The sequence below is a fragment of the Medicago sativa genome, chromosome 5, assembly GCF_051527215.1.
Source record: "Medicago sativa cultivar Bolivia chromosome 5, Bolivia_mono, whole genome shotgun sequence".
Taxonomy (NCBI): Eukaryota; Viridiplantae; Streptophyta; class Magnoliopsida; order Fabales; family Fabaceae; genus Medicago; species Medicago sativa.
In genome coordinates, this window is record NC_140753.1 from 76,858,084 (window position 1) to 76,873,190 (window position 15,107).

Here is a 15,107-nt window from a genome sequence, read left to right on the forward strand (position 1 = left end):
TTTTTGTGTCATAGATGTAAATATAATTTCTTTTTAAATTTACCAAAGAATATTGAGAGGATGGCACCTGAATTGTGAAGAGTGCTGTCAAATGAAGGTTTGCTTGACTCCTTCCCTTTTGCGCTGGTTTCCCATGTAAAGAGATCATTGAGCCATCCTCGATGTAATCAGAAATGGTTTTCCATGGCTCCATCATTAACTTTGTTTTTGGCGTCTTCTATGATGAGTAGTTCTTGCAGCCATTTAAGTTCTATTGGCCTCACGGTGGGCACCATTTGTACTCATTTTGAGTACAATATTTTCAACCCGCACTCCTATGATGGTGAGAGGAGTTTTAGGTTATGGGAGACCTTGCCGGCGATGTTCCAGAAGGTCTAGGGAGTTGTTATAGCTCGACAACTAGTTAGAGCTACATAGTTCTCTTGTGAATGGTGATATGGGGAAGAAGTAAATGAATTATGGAGGCATGATACTTCTTATTTATGTAGTTGGTCATAGGAGGTAGTTGGTCAAAATGAGCGGGGAATTGGTGGAGAGTGGTAGACAAGTTGTTCATTTGGGAGGACTTGGTCAAGGGACAACTTGTTCTTACCATGAGGGGGAGGTCGCCCCTTTTTTTAGGGAGGGCACGTGGTCCCTCAGCTTAATTCTCATGGTGATACAATAGTTTTGGTCATCTTGTTCTCATTCATTTTCACAAAATTGATGTCTGTTTTAAAATCACGTTGTTCCCTTCATTCAATTTTTGTATTTAAGAAATGGTGAAACTGAAGTTAAAACTAACATTTTTAATGGGTTTTCTTGTAGTTTCACGAATGTTGATCACTCCACATCATCGAATCAAATGACACATCATTTAAAATATGTCAAATCACGATTTCAAGTACAAAGTTCTGGTGAAAGGATCAAAATTGAGTGATTTTAATATGTGGAGACCTTTTCCGTAAATGAATTATTATTATTGTTGAGATGAATAAGTAGGATGTCCGAGTATATATATTATTATTATTATTGAAGGTATATTATGCTTCCAAATACCATAAGTGATCATGTAATTACAGTCAAAGAACGAATAAACTTTGAAATATACGGCTGGCCTATGAAAGAAGGAAAGAGAAGGAATTTTTTACATCATATTTTGCGCAGTGGAGAGCAAAAGAATTGATGTGAAGCTCCCTCTTCTCACAAGGAGTCGCCATCAACCAAGGAGTCTTTTGTACAATTTCTTGATTCTTTGTGTGAGACATCTTAAATCTTGAGAATTTGTAATATTTTCCAAATGTGTGATTATGTAAAATGACCCCTTTTGATGGGGTATATTTTCCAAAACACATGTGTATAATATATTAATATTGAATGGCCACTTGATATGATCATATGATACAAATATATATCCCACTAAATATCTACCAAAAAATATATCGAACTAAACTGACAGGAGACAAAAAAATTAACGATTTATTTGATTGTTTCGATTTATTCTGATAAAGGACTAAAAAAAAATGCTCCCTTTTTGGTCAAAAACTAATCTATCCTGTGATTTTTGTGATCAAAGGACCAAAATGATCTTCATACTTATTTTTAAGCTCATTCGTTTCTTATCAAAATAATCACGAATGTAGCTAAAATTTCCATGAAAAACACGAAGAAAATAATGTGAATTTGCTTGCCTCTTAAAGGTTCTCCGGTTGTGTAAAAAGATATTATGTTTACGTGACTTTCTTTTAATATAGAATTAAAAAAGGGGAATTATTGTGTCCCCGCAAGCTTAGTTCAAATATTAGAGACATTGCATAAATGTAAAGACCAATGTTTAAATCTCAAACACCCATTTATTCATCTTAAAAAAGTGAATCTCTAGCCACTAGGTAGAGAGAGGGTTAGGGTTAGGACTTAGGGTGCACCTCTGTATCGTAACTAGAAAAGAATGATGGTGAAAACTCAAGTCAAATTAGTTGAATATGTGAAGGAGAAGACTGTACATTTTGTATAGTAAGTTGACTAGAGCAGATAGACTGATGGAGAACATGTAGCCAAATTGATAACAACAAAGGAATATTTTTAAAAATCATAAGAGAAATTATTAAAGATCAAAGGAATAATGAGTCGGATAGAGATATGTTCTATGATATAATATTATGGTGTTGTTTGATCATTGTGACTGAATTTGATCGTAACTGAATTTGATAATAAGATTTGGTTGTAATTGTATTTTCGATTTTTTTTCTTCTTATTAATTTCATCCTTGCGTATGAATTAGTTATGATCCATTTGACAAGAATAACTTTGGTCCTAGAAATTAGTTACTAAAAAATGATTCTGGTACGAAAAACTGATTGAAAACGAAATAAAGCATACACATTAATAAGAAAAAATTATTCATGTCAAATTAATCCTTGTGTATACTAGTTACGATTCTCTTTAGTAAGTTGATGCCAATAAGGTAAAAGTAGCTAGTTACGATTATTTATTCATGTCCATTTACCCTACATCTATTTCCTTTCTAAGCTTTCAAAAGTTGAAATTGTGAATCTTTCCATGCACACCATTCCATTCTTTCTACTTTACAACAAACAAAAAAACATACAAGATATATGTGATAGCTCAAATCGTAGAGAAGATGGTAAAATCTCATCTTAATTGGTTTGGACCTTGTGTGGAGAACACTTATGAGAGCATCAAGTAGATGGATGGAGGAAAGCCTAAACAATATATATCTACTGATTTAATATTTGATAAGAAAATATGCCCTACTCTAACTTATGAGCTATCGTTGTTTTAAAAATTAGAGCAGCAAGTTGTTTTTTCATAAATATTACTGAATACTGACATTTTTCTTGTTACTTTTTTGTCAGCGTCCAAACTTGTACCTTGGTATGGAATACCATATTACTGACATAGTTGATGAAGATTTTTCAAATATCATTCCCCAAGAGTGTATATTTGATGAAGTTGTGGTACAAGCGTGGATTGTACTTTCAAAGTTCCTTTTGCTTGTATATATATTCAGATAACCTAGGTTAGAGATTAATAGAGGTTGCCTTTTTCAAATTTAACAAGGCCTAGCTCAAAATGAAGAACAAAGAGAGAAATTGAAAGGCATAAAATTGAAAAATTGATATGAAACGCTAACCTCTTTCTGTGATGCATGTTGCCATGTTTATACTAGTTTGAATAACAAATTAAATTAAACTAAGCTAAATCGTCTTCTTCTTCTTCTTCTTCTTCTTCTTCTTCTTAATCTTCTTATTGTTCTTCTTTTTCCCAAATGAAGAAGATTGATAATATTCTTAATCTTCTTATTGTTCTTCTTTTTCCCAAATGAAGAAGATTGATAATAGCTCCAAATTTTGGACCCTTCTTCTTCTCCTTCTTCTTCTTCACAGGCAGTGTCTTAGCAGCAGCAGCAGTAGAGGTGGAACACTTAACCAGATTAGCAGGACTGAGATCCAACACAGTAGCAGCATCCTTGGAGGAAGATGAATCGGCCGCCGCCGCCACCACCACCGAAGGAGGTTGAGATGCGGTGGTTGATTTGTTGAGATCTGGAAGGGGACGAGGTCAAATTAATCGGCGGCCTTTTATTCCGACATAAAGACATTTTTTCAGAATAGACCTACGGCCTCGCCATGTTTTTACTTCACATTGATAAATAGTCCCTAATCGTCTAATGTCAACCTCATCACCAATGCAGAACATAATTTTTATTTTTTGAGGTTCCTCCTAACTCTCTAACTTTACCTACTACTACTTCTTCGTATTTATATTAGGGTTTGTAACAAAACTTCAATCACAATGAAATTCACTCAAACCATTCTCTTTTCTCACACGCCCTCCAATATTCGGAAAATATGTTTTAGAATTTTTAGATTATATAAATTAAAAAGAGTTTTCCTCCTATTTTTAATGGAAAAAAATATATTTTTTCATCAATTTAGATTCTAAAATCCAAAAACAATAAGTATTTAGGATTTTATAATATGAAGTTGAGCACGTCTTGTATACCATACTTCAAAGCAATTATAAGGGACATTCGGATTATAATTATAAAATCTTAAAATGGTTTTTGTTTCAAATTATAAAATTCTTCTTTTTTTTGGTCGAACAGATTATAAAATTCAATCACCCTCATATACACTCTCTTGTGCCAAGATTTTTTGAGAAATATAAGTTTGGGTTTTATAGTCTGAACTGTATTAACACAAAAGACCGAACATGTTTGTGATAGAGATAGCCAGATTAAGAACTGTACTAACCACCATAAGTCCATAACGCCTACCTTGTCTCTCAAGTCATTGTTAGTTGTTTCTATCATGTCCTTGTCGAAAATCCAATTTTCTGCCTATTTGAGCAGAGTGCTCCGAAACTTGCCTTGAAGATTAGGAAGAAAAAATAAAGGCAACAATAGTCCCGTAGAAAGGACTTTGTACAACACACTGTCCCTTAAAATTCAAGATTCCATTGTTTAAATCAATATTTCAGAAAATTCCATTTTTTTTTGCATTAACTTTGATTTTTAGAATTTTTTGGTGGTATTTCTTTGATTTTATTTGAAAGGTTTTATCATTTTTTACTTTGATTTTAGGTTGTTTTAAAAACAAAATTTGCAATCGTTGAATTGAAAGGGGTTCTAATTGTTTCTTATATATGAACATATTTTGGATTATATAATCCGAACGACATGGGTATTTAATTTTGAGAATAAGCCATAGGACACACGTGAAGAGAGTATGTGAAAAAAGTAACGACCAAAATTATATATGGCTCATGATTTTGTCGGATCTATACGAATTTTAATCCGTAAAAGAAAGTGTATGTTAAGAGAGTATGATATTAGCATTCCTCATCTTGTACATAGTACATAGATAGGAAGGTTGTAACCAAACCTACTCGCACGTGATGAAAATTTTACCTTGTACCCTTCCGTTTACATATATACCCCTACAAACTAAAAAAAAAAAAATTAATATTTTTATCTCTTTTATCATTTGACTTCACCCCACAACATATTTTTATTAACCGTAAGTTTTCTGATATTGAATAAATTTCCAGACAATTTAGTTTTCTGGTAGTCAAAATTGTAGACTAATACACTAATGATTTAAGGAAATTCCACCAAAATTGTTAACTGGAACACTTTGAAAAAGGTCCGAAATAATGGTGAACAAATTGAGTGCTGACTTCTCAATAATGGTGCAGCAAAACATGATCATAAATTCCACTTAATTTTGACTAAAAACCTCCTTATCTCTAAATGTTAACCCGTCAAGCTATCCTTAACACTAATTAAACCCTAATTTTAATCTCAAAATTTCCCTCCTTTCTCCACGCAATTAATCTAAAAAATCTTTATTGGAAAAAGTCTTTGCACGGATTCGAACTCGGGTCTTAATGACTTCTTCTCAACAATTTCACCACTAAACCACTGACAATTTTCTCTTGCTTATAAATCTTAACCCGTCTCGCAAAATTAAACCTAATTTCCCTCAACACTTTTGCATTTAATGTCAAATATTTACTTTCTAAAATATTATGTTATGTTACAATATCAAGGACGATGTCATGGAAATATTATGTTATGGTACAGTACCAACATATATGCTTCTTAATATTTTGACCTTCAACTAAATTATTCTGTTACCTATTACCGTCAAATCGCACGGGTCAATGGTCTAATCTTTGTTTAAAGTATCTACTTAAATGAGGATAATCATCTCTCTTTTTTTTTTTTTTACAGAATCTCTTTTTTTTTATTAAACCTATTTTTTATAAAGAATATTTTATTTTTAAAAGACAATTTTTTAATAAAAAAATCTTATGGATTTTAAAATACTTTTAAAGATTTTTATGTTTTTTAAGATTTTAAAAGACTATTAAGATTTGTAATTGAGATTTTTAAGGATTTACATCATAAGATTTTATAGAATTTGAAATGACTTTATAGATTTTTAAGATTTCAAAAGACTTCGACAAAAGGGGGTTCAGCTGCAGCTTGGAGTCTTTTGCAAAATATTAGGACGCTGCTAAGTTTGAATTGGGAGGTCCGAATTCGACACTCCTACAGAGAAGCAAATGCTTGTGCAGACGCATTGGCAAATATGGCTTGTGAGGGGGGTTTTTCCTTGGTTTTATATGAGCATTGTCCTGCTCAAATTAGTTTGTTAATGTTAGCTGACTCTATTGGTATTTCCACACCGCGGTTAGTTAAGCGGTAGTTGTTTTTTTTCTTTGGGCATTAGCCCTCTTGTAATCCAAAAAAAAAAAAAAAGATTTCAAAAGACTTCTTAAATTTTAAACAATCATTTAAAAAAAAAAAACCATTTAAAACACACACTCTAGGAGAGTATTCTCAACACACTTATTTGTTAAAATGCAAATTACTTCAAAAAAAAAATCAATCCTACCATAAAATTATGTCCGTAACTCAATGAAAAATCATCTAGGGTTAATTACTCAGCAACTTAATGAAAAATCAATCCTTTATATGCCTGGTATTTTTAATTTTTTTGAGACGATGTTTGATAGCATATAGAGTGTTGCAAATGAGTGTCCGCTATAACTCAAACGGATATGGTGTTTATTAATTTTTCACAACATGACAGAAATTGCGATGATACTGTTTTTCATTCCATAAATAATTGGCATGCATGAGACAATATTATCAAAGTGTCGGGAAGTTAGTGCTTGTGAGTTTGGCTATCACATTTTGTTTTTTGCAGCAAGAGAAATATGTGTGGGTACAACAAAATGTGAAAATAAAAGAGATGAAGATACATAAGAAACATATTTGTTACACTTGTTACACAGAGACATGAGAAAGGGAGATATAAAAACATAAAAGAAATAAAAAACGAGAATCCATAGAAATCTCATGATGTTGGTAAATACTTTTTAAAGCTAAAAAATTATTGAAAAGTCCATTGAAATCCCATTTTTTTTAACAATCCGTTGAAATCATATTTTTTTTTTAATACCACAAGACTCTTTGAAAGTTGTAAAAAGTTTTGATTGAATACCACAAAATTTTTAGACTTTCTTTTAAAATTTTAGAAAATCCTAATCTAATACCGCTAGACATTTTAATTTAAACAAAGTCTTGATCGAATACCGCATGATTTTTTCATCATAAAAAGTCTTTTAAAATCCTTTCAAATCCCAATTGAATACACATATCCAATACACCATCCTAAATAGAAAACGTGATTAGAATTGAAAAAAATCCTTTCAAATCCCAATTGAATACACATATCCAATACACCATCCTAAATAGAAAACGTGATTAGAATTGAAAAGAGAAGCCCAAAAAGTAAGACATTTTGATTTGACTATAATTTATAGGACGTGGGCGAGTGATGAGTAGGCAAGGTGGCTGCTTGTAATAACAATGGATCAATCCAATGGTGGAGCCTTACATGACCGTAGTGACTGTAGGCTTTAGCGATTGCAGTCAATCCAGGGACTAGCCCACGAAGGGACGGAGGGAGTATGTTAATTGTATTTTTTTTATTGTATTAAGTGCAATTCAATTGAACTTGGACAACTCCTCTAAGAAAGGGTGAATTGTCATTTTCATTAGTAAGTGTGTAACAAGAAGACATAATAGTCCATCAATGTATTGAAACTTTTAAAACAATCTTTTGATTGTGCGTTTTATTAGTCAAAATACTCCTTCAATATACTTACTATTGTATTTTTTATGGTAAAATACTCCTTTACTATTGTATCAATCCTTCAATATACTTACTTAACGTCATTTCAGTCATAATAAATACTTACTTACTGTCGTATTAATTCCCGTAATAAACGAGTCATTGACATTATTAAAAGACTATTTTAATATCACCGACAATTTAGACTAATGGAATGCCAGAAAATGAAAGATGGAGTAGGACGGTATCGATTATCTAATGGCGTTCATTCCAAATCCATCTTATTCCACTATCTATCATAATTTTTTCTCCCCCTTCGATTTAGGAGGAACGGAATGGAATCAGCCATGAACTTAATTTTATAATTCCCGTCTTAAAACTTTTTTCCTTCGAAGGAATTCCTGTAAAAAAAACTTAAACTTATAATTTTTAAAATACAATTTTATCCTTATGTAGCGTTGTACTCTTTCAAAGTCGTAGCAAATCAACGAGACTCATTAGATGTACCTTTTATAAATATTGTATCCCTGTGATAATTTCCAAACATAATTGATATTTTTCACACATGGTCTATCCATAAAAATATTTTTTCATCGGGCAACGAAGTTGGCATGTATATGTCAACTACACTTACCTTTACTTTTATGGATAAAATGTATGCGGTGTACAGATTTGTGACACAAACCATTGTAGAAATTTGAACAGTTGAAGACCAAAATCAAAGTTAACAATACCCTACTACAACTTCCACATAATATTACTACGTAGATGGAAAGCTAGTAAGAATTTTAAATGGTAAAAGAAGTAAATTTATTGACGATAATTCTCTTGGATATAAGAGTAACAAAATAAAACTACGCAGCTAAAGTAAGAGATGAAATTAGAGGAACTGAACACACAATATTTATGTAAAAATCCCTCAACGAATAAGGGGAAAAAACCACAAGACAAGAATGGATGACTTTTCATTAAGTGGAAGAAATTACACAACCTCTCTCTAAATAGAAGGAGAGAACAATTACATTCTCTCTTGTAATATGAGAATACTGGATATTAGGAGAAACCTTACAAGAAAAACTATTTTTCTCTTTGAATTTCTTCATGCATTGGTGTCATCCATTGAGAAGCATATGAATCGTTCACCGCCTCTTGAATAGTTGAAAGTACAATATTGTATGTATTCTATCAATTTAAATAAATAACTACCGTTTGCTTTTGTAAAAAAAGAAGATAATTTTGTAAAAAAAAAAATTAAACAGAAATCTATTCTAATAGAATTTGGCCTTAACGATATAGCTTTCTATAAAAAAAAAAAAACGATAAAACCACTAATGTTATAGGGTGGCATTTAGCCTGGGGCAGTGATGTTTTTTCCCACCATGGGAAAGTTGGATTTTCATCATTAGATTAAAGTGGTGTACTGGTCTTATCATGGTATATCTGAATTTTATTCATCCTCTAGCTCTGGAATTTTTCACAGGAATCAAGTAATCTTCCACCCCTCTCTCTTCCATGTCTCCACCACCACCACCACCAAACACAAGCATTTGCTTCCAACCTCTCTTGTTCTCACGCAACCATCATCACCACAAACATCACAAATTCATAAACACCAACATCAACAACTTGTTAACCCAAACAAAATCATTCATTCCTTGAAAACCCAATCTTTTCAATATGCTTGTTAACAGTGACGGAGCCAGGATTTTTATAAAGCCCGGGCGAAAAAAAAAATTCTAATACATTTATAGGGGTTTACATAAGAAATTGCAAGCAAATAATAAAAAATTTAAAGAAATTGCCCAATTTATATGGGTTTATATAAGAAATTCAAGGGGATTTACATAAGAAATTGCAAAAAAAATTGGGCCGGAGCCCGGGAGAGTGCCCGGGCTCGCCGGGCCTTAGAACCGCCCCTGCTTGTTAATCTCTTTCATTTTCATATAGAGGTCTGTGATTATGTTGTTCATATGTTTTCTTTAAGAATTAATCACAGTATAAAGAAGCCAATTTAATAGAAATGTACAATTTTAATCGGATCATAGAAATATAATCGGATCCTAGAAGAAAGCAACAAACTAAAAAAACCGATTTTAGATCTAAGCTTGATCAAAGCTTCCATTGGTGATTAAGAAGAAACCAATTTTATTTTATGTTTTTTTTAGATCCGACGAGAGATGGGCAGTAGAGGTGGGTGGGAGGAAGATGAGAAAAGTTTAGAAAGAGAAACCATTAGAATCAGGTGTGGAAGAACATGATAAGATTTAATAGAAGTGTACAATCTAACCGTTGATCTTGTGTTTCCCATGGTGGGAAACAACTCTCCTTTCCCATGCTAAACCTCACCTATAGATTGGTCTTATAATAGGGAAAAAGAAACCCACAACCTGGTATGATGACGGGACTAAAATTAGGGTAATGCCATTTATTTATTTATTTTTAAATATTTGAATAAGAATAGTTCTATGAAATTTACAAAAATATTCTTTATAAAAAATTGATTTAATAAAAAAAGAGAAGAAATTTACATGATTATCCTTATTTAAAAGTAAATTACATAAATAATAATTCATTTAATAGTTATTTAAAGAAAAGATTTGACTTTCCAGTCAAAATCAATCAGGAGTAGATTTACCAAGTTACTCGTTTTTTAGAGAGATTTCTAAAGTTATTTCTTTATGTTTTTGGATGGAAGTAATGTTAATCAATGTTATTTTCAAAACTATATTATAAATAGTAACTTTATAGATGGAAGTAGATTTGCACATGTTAAAAAGTTTTAAATAGTAATTTTGCATTGAAACTTATACTTTTTGTATTAAATATATAATTTCTGAATGAATAATTATTGTTTTTTAATTAAAATTTGCTAATTTTATTTGGTTTAACATGTGCAATATTACTACAAATATAATAAAATACACAAACACGATACACACTTTAAAAAGAGAGGACATACGTACACGATTCCGCTAGTAATATATAAAGAAATTGAGTTGTTTTTGAAGGATAATCTATGATATTTTTAAAACTATATTATAATGAATGACATGTAAATTGATTTATTTATTTATTGGAAAAATGAATTTTATTGTGATTGAAGTTACCCATTCATTCATCGAACCCTAATAAGCATACTATAGAGGTGAAAAACAAAAGGAAAAAAAAAAATGGTGTGTATGAGTGGACGATATGTGCGTATTGATCCACGGAATAAGACTCGTGGTCAAGGTTATGCGGGATGGTTAGACGGTATTGGGTATCCACGACGAGTGAAAGCCCGAATCGTTCGATCTAGCTCCCTTCTAGATCAGAACAAATTAACCACCGCGGCGGCTGCGGCTGCTGCTGCTGCTGTAACTCCTTCTTCGGATGCGGCGGCTGCTTCCTCCATGTCTGCTGATGCTGCTGCTAAGACACTGCCTGTGAAGAAGAAGAAGAAGAAGAAGAAGAAGCGTCCAAAGTTTGGAGCTATTATCAATCTTCTTCGTTTGGGGAAGAAGTACAAGAAGAAAAAGAAGACTTAACTAAAATTAGAAATAGGTTTTTGATAATTCCATTCTTTTAATGTCTTTGGTTGTTGGATTTATAAGTTCAATTTTTCTGATTATTTGTATCCATTTGATGCTACGGTGCAATCAAGCTTTGGTATAAGATTAAAGTACCTTCTCTAAATATATGTTTGGCAATATGTGGATTTATTATGCCTTGATTTAACTTTGTGACGAATGATTAAAAAAAATAAAATCTAAACATGAAGTTTAGCTTACTTTTAATAAAGTTTTAAACCTAATTTTAGATAAATACTTTCCTGCTACTTTGTTTTGTTTGTTCATTAGGAAATGAATTTGTTGTGAGGTGAGATCTTCTATGAAAACAGAAATCAAATCATCACTAAACTATACTAGTATAACATGAACTTTTGATTAATCAATATTGCTATTCACTTCTCAATTCATTTATTGTTGAAGGAGATCATATGCTTCAACTATAAAAAATAATTCGTTGAAACTTCATCTGTTTAAGTCAATTATCCATGTTTTTTAGATTAATTAACAAAGAGCTTAAAAAACATTTATGCCACAAAACTAAAGGATCATAGCAAATGTTTATATCAAATGTTTGTTGGATGTTCTTTGAACACTTCATTTTCAAGTTTGCTGGATGTGCTATTATCAAATGTTTATTAATTTCACTTATTAAATGAATCTATTGAATGTTCTTTCAACACTTCATTTTCAAGTTTATATAAAATGTTTCATCCAGGCGCTGAAGGATCATAGCACACTTAAAGCTTTGGTTAAGATAAATGTCTCAATATTTTCATTGAGTATGTGATCCAAATACAAGAATATGGAGAGAAGAACAAAAGTGTATTGAAAGAAAGGACAACAGCGAAGTGTTGTAGGCAAAACATGTCTTTTCTGAATTTCTTTCTAATTAGCTTATATCATTGTAATTGTGTTTATATTTGCTCCCAAGCAAGTATTTTATATCTAATTTGCATATTTTATATCAAACTTTCATTTTTACCCTTATCATTCTTGTTTTTCTGGGATTGCATAATGCATACCATCATGGTTTAACACCTGCATCATTATAAGTTCAGTCCTTAACATTGACACCTTAGTTGCCGGAAGATTCAGAGAAAATATTTTTGTTCCAAACTTGTCACGACCACAAAGAATAATCTGGCACAGAAAATAATAAAGATGATTCCTCTTATATTCTATATATCCTTTCCCAACTCATCCTACAAGAATCAAAGATTCAATATGCATATTTTGAGGCATATACCAATTAAAGAATTAAGAAAAAACAGATTTTAAGTGGATTTACAAGCCTAGAAAGAGTAGAGCTCTATCAAATTTAAATGATGTATGGGCCTTAATAAGTAGTTAATTAATAGTATGCTTCAATAATATCGTAAAAACTCCTAATGCTCCGAGGATCCCAAACCACTTTTTTTGTTAGCCAACACATTCTAACCAATAAATTTGCTTCAGTGACATAATGTGTAAAATGACTAAACAAAAAGACTGACAAAGCATTTCTGCATTTTCATTTTCACCTTGAACAGAACTGAGAGCAAGGCCTTGATTATTGGTCTGCTGCTATAATTGCATACCAAGATTAAATGTTAGGCACTGTGGATTTCATATACACAAATATGTACTACCAGACTTCCCTTTTCTGAAGTAGATGACAAATTGGAGGGAATATGCTCAAAACACAACATGTTCTACAAGTCATTAGTTAGTGCCTTAGTGGTAATGTTATTCTGTTCTATTGGTTTGGTTAGATCAGTTGCTGTAGCTTGTATTTAAATTATACGTAAGAGATGCAATGATTAAATCAATATAGTTGCATCTTATTTGTTGTCAACTTTGTGAAGGATTTAACATAATAGGCATAGATAAAAAACTAGAGCAAATTTGCATAAGAGATATATATATATATAACTCTGCTGCTATTGACAGGTGATGGGGAGGGTTGACTTCAACTTCCCAATTTGCCTCACATTTGTTCACTACAATACATCATCACTGCATGATTTCTCCATGTAATTCTGAAGGCACCGTCAAATCTCAATGCTTCCTGCGTCTTCTTAATCTAAAGCAACTTCATTCTCTTCTATATTTGCACTTGTGCTGTTTTGGCTTTTGCATCTGTCCTTCCAAAAGATAATGTACTCTAGTGGGTCTTTTTGTAGTCAACTACACATTTTGTGACCAGGCATGATAGAAACATGGAAAAGTGAAGAATCTAAAATTGGTAAACAGAAGAACACCAATTTGGTGGTTTCTTTCACTTTGAACATTATTGTTTTGTATCTTGATTTTGTGTTATATCTAAGTGAAGGAAGAGATTAATAAGGCTTAGCATGATTGGTTAGAAAGTGCAAGGCAACTAGCTCAAAATGAAGAACAAAGAGAGAAATTGAAAAATTGATATGCAACCTTGACCTCTTTCTCTGATGCATGTTGCCATTTTGTTGAATAACACACACATTTGACTATATGAAATGTTATACAAGGATTGCGGAGCTAGCTCAAAGACAAGCACTAACAGATTCATTATAGGATTTTCCTAAAATTTGTGCCCTGTCCATTCTCAATAATCAATTATGTTTAGAATATATGAAATTACATTAAAACCATAAGTAGTATTATTAATAAATAAAAAATCAACATTGCTCCAACTGAGTGCTATGCTATGCACTTTTTGTTGCTTTACTAATCCATGGCAGTAATTAGATAATTTTAGCTTTGCCTTCTTCTTTTCATCTAAATTGAAGTGATGCAGTCAAAACAGGTCTTTTCTGAATATCTAAGGACTAAGATGATAATAATAATAATAATTCTAGTTTTGAGTCTAAAATATTATAATAATTAAACTAAGCTAAATCGTCGTAGACTTCTTCTTGTTCTTAATCTTCTTCTTCTTATTGTACTTCTTTTTCCCCAAACGAAGAAGATTGATAATAGCTCCAAATTTTGGACGCTTCTTCTTCGTCGTCTTCACAGGCAGTGTCTTAGCAGTAGCAGCAGCAACAGCAGTGGAGGTGGAACACTTAACCAGATTAACAGGGCTGAGATCCAACACAGTAGCAGCATCCTTGGAGGAAGATGAATCAGCCGCCGCAACCGAAGCAGTAGCCGCGGTGGTTGATTTGTTGAGATTTCGAAGGGGGCGAGATACCCGGCCTTTTATTCCGATACGATGATGACATTTTTTCTTAATACACGTATTGCCTGACCATAGATCAACAGGAGGCCCAAATCGTTTCATGTAATCCTTCTCACCCCTGCAACACGCCATTTTTATTTTTATTTTTATTTTTTGAGCTTCCTCCTCTTAACTCTCTAACTTTACCTTGGTGTTTATAGTATGCTTATTAGGGTTTTTACCTTGGTGTTTATAGTATGCTTATTAGGGTTTGTTTGGGTATCTACGCTTGTGTGTGTGTGAGCAAAAACAAAACTTCAATCACAAAAAAAATCAATTTAAAAATAAAATAAAATAAAATAAAAAGTAAATTAATAAAGACTCAATCATAATAGAGACACTAATTTATTCCTAGTAAGAAAATATTAGGGATTAAGCTTAGGTTTTATTTTTTTTAATGACTAAATTCGATTGTCGAAAAATTCTGAGGAATTACGTACTCATTCCAAAACACAATCAAAGCTCGATTCCTATAACTTGGGCAAGATATCTTTAAATATTGTTTCTAATACAGCGAAGTATTATAATGAGATTTATCAATTTTTCAAATAATAATTAAATATTGCTTTTTTTTGAAGGAATAATTAAATATTGTTATAAAAAGGATAAAATAGTAAATAAAGTATTTTAAATGAAAGGTAAAATTGAAAAGGGAAAAAGTCAGCCCAAACTCTTTTTTTTTGTGGTGGTCGGGGTTTGAACCCCGAACCTTGCATATTTTATGCGTTG